Raw genomic sequence first — 3,450 nt, 5'->3', positions numbered from 1 at the left:
TTTTTAAATGGTTTGAAAATATATATGAGCGTGGTAAACAGAAAGGTCGTTAATCTATACAAAAGCTTAATTACTCATATAACTTTTATAGGCAACTATGAAAGCTAGGCACATTAAATGTTTTTTCTCGTTTTTAAAGTGCACTTTTATATTCTTCTTATGTATTTTTTCTGCATGAAAGTTAGAAGTAGTGTTTTAAAATTCAGATTGCGTCGACCGGTCTAACTGATTCAACTGGAATTGAACCTGTATTTGGTCCGGTCAAGTCAATTGATCGAAAATGCATCTAAAATGGTTCAAATCAGTAAATTTGGTTCTAAACCAATAAAAACCAGTACACTCGATCACTGGTTTATCATCTGCCACTCATTGACATTATTGTTTCAAAAGCATTATGTCGTTGGAAACCCATTCACTGTTATTGCACGTCTATACATTGTGCCACTCTCTACAACCTGTTTGCAATAACATAAATTTGAAAGTAATTACATTTTTAATTGAGAAAATCAAGAGGGTTAAATTAAAAGTGGGTCTTGATTGCAAAACCTAGAGGTTGTTTTCACATTTTCTACCTATAAACCAAATTTAATATATATTGAATATAACATATGTTAAATCAATACATACTCATTCATGTGATTTAGTAAGTGACTCACTGTCAATAACTGATCCGAGATACTAAGTAGAAACTTTCATACTTTATTACTATAAAAATTGAATTTAGTGATGAGATTTTTTGAAGACAATATTCCCACACTGATATAGTTTGTAACGGATTTTGAAGAAAGTATTGACAGATTTTGTCTCTCACTAATTAATTGTGATTTTTCTAGTAGTGCTTATGCATATATGTATCTTGACTCTTTCTAAGTTTTCTAGTTTATTGCTTTTGTGTATATAATAGTTGGTAAATTCTAACGTTTATTTCTTCTATATAAAACAACGGTCTTGAGGCTTGTTGGATACACAAGGTAACTTCATTAGCTTGAATGTCTTGAAGTCTAGTTAGTTTTCTTATCCGATGAATCATGTGACATACAAAGTAATTCACAACTGCTACGTTTATCAATTACTTAACTAACAGACATATTTTTTCTTCTTTATTTTTTACTCGTTTTCCTTTTTCTTCTCTACCCTTTACTCTTCTCTGATTTATTACCCCCATACTTCCTCTTTATCACCGTGGCAGTAGTCGTAGCCACGACACAACAACGACGAACTTGACATGCAAAATCTTAGCCAATTTCTTATGTGTCCATTGTGTCACCCTTATTGTCATCTCTAACAATCAATCAGACATTGTTCACAATTTAATAGTTAAAGTATGTTTCTTTAATTTGCTCAAACATTCCACTTATTTATCTCTTTTTCTTTAATAAATCCCTTTGACCAAGTTCACATTTAAAAGTATACTAGAAGGATATTCGACTAGTTGACCGAACACCCCTTTTGAAAAGGTCAAGCAAAACCAACAACATGGAGGCAAGAGCTTGGATGCCCAGCCTACTAAATGGCCGAATACCCTCAAAGAAACTGAAAGAGACGCATATGCTAGGAATATGAATAGTGAGATAAGCCTTTGGGTCATAGCCGAGTAACCCATTGGAATAACAATCAAATAGTAATTAAAGAATAACATAGACTTCGATTTTACGATGCACCGAATGGTCGAATACATAGGCTGACTGAATGGCCGAATACGCCATGGGAGAACAGCTTGGCAATAAAACATAAGTATGTAATAATCAGGATTGTATGGGTAATTAATATCTTAATAATTAAGATTAGATTACCTAAAATGATAATCATGTACAAAAGTTCATATATAAATTCAAGGTCCATCAAGGTATGTATAAATAAAAGTGAAATTCTTGACATAAAATACTATTGATTTTCACTGTAAATATTTTTTTTAAAGAGTTGACTAACTAAATACTTGGAGAGAAGATCGTGGAGTGAAGGAGTTAGTTAGAGGAGAGTTATCTTGCTATCGATTCATGCAATAGCTTGATTAAGTAACCAAATGAAGTCAATAAATACATTTGGAAATTATATATTAACTTAAATATGTAATTTTAGTATCTTTATGTGTAGTTAAATTTGATTTGACTTTTTAATTTTCATCCTCATAATTTTTTCAAATGAATTATCCCTATCATAACTTTGCAATGAGATGACATACATCTTACTATATCGTGTGATCATTTTGAGGTAGCATGTTTTGTGGTTTATATAGATGTAACTAAAGTGCTGTTCTATTGCCCATTCATCTGCAGTTGATTTTCCAGTGTGTGGTACTTGTGGCCAAAGGCACCGCTAAAGTATTTGCTCTCAATTAGCAAGGGGTGGTTACCACACTGTTAGTTGGCTCTTCACCTACTTGATTTATCTTTGATTCTGGTACTGCACATTCTTTTATTACTACACAAGATATGTTGTATTTAGTAACATGCATTTAAAGACAATGGTCCAGTCAGTGGTTGTTTCCACTACACTAAAGGAATAGTTTGAGACTACATTTCAAGGTGATAGAAGTGATCAAATGCTTGAAACTCAAATTTCAGCTATCAAGGCTGAAAAGCTAATAAAAGGGAAAATGTGAAGGATTTATTGCTACCATTTTTAGGACACTGTAAGTTCAAGTGGCCTTAAATCAATTCCAATAGTATGAGTTTCTGAATATTTTTCCTGATGAGTTATTAGAATTACCTATATCAAGAGAAAGGTTTTAAATTGCAGTTTCGTCAACTTTTTTTTGAAATTGCAAACAAATGCGGCCAATGCAGTCACAATTGTGGTTGCATTGCAATCACAGACACTCCAAAAACCTTGACATTGTAGTCAAAGTCATGGTTGCAGACTGTTTTTTAAAATCTTGATCAAGAGATATAGTATTTGCTTATGAGTTTGTGTTCCAAATTGAGTAAATGCATAGGACTCTACAATTAAAGAATTTGAAGAACCAATTTCTATTATCCCGTATTGCATAGCTCCTTCTAGGTTGAGGGAATTGAAGAACCAATTAAAGGATTTACAATATAAAGGTTTCATACACTCAAGTTCCTCACCTTGGGGAGCTCCAATCTTGTTTGTTGAGAGGGAGGATGGATCTTGGTGTGTAGACTATCAGCAATCAAGTTTGAATTAGAAAAACAAAAATAATTTCTTTCTCCACAAAACATATTTTACATTAGCTGGGGAGAGTTAAGATATAATCCTAGAAACTAGCTCACAAAGGTCTTCAGTTCTTCACACTAGCAGACCAAGAGTCCAGATCAGGCAAAGGTCCTGTAAGTGCCATAAAATTTTCACCATTTTCCTTTGGCATTCTCTTCCAACTTAACTGAGAAATGCAAAATACAAACTGTAAGCATCAGTCCAACAGGTATTCATAAAAGAAATGACAAATTTTCAATGCAATATCTAATTATTTTAAACTGAAAATTGAAA

The sequence above is a fragment of the Glycine max genome, chromosome 15 (genome assembly GCF_000004515.6).
Source record: "Glycine max cultivar Williams 82 chromosome 15, Glycine_max_v4.0, whole genome shotgun sequence".
Classification (NCBI taxonomy): domain Eukaryota; kingdom Viridiplantae; phylum Streptophyta; class Magnoliopsida; order Fabales; family Fabaceae; genus Glycine; species Glycine max.
This window is presented reverse-complemented; position numbering follows the sequence as displayed.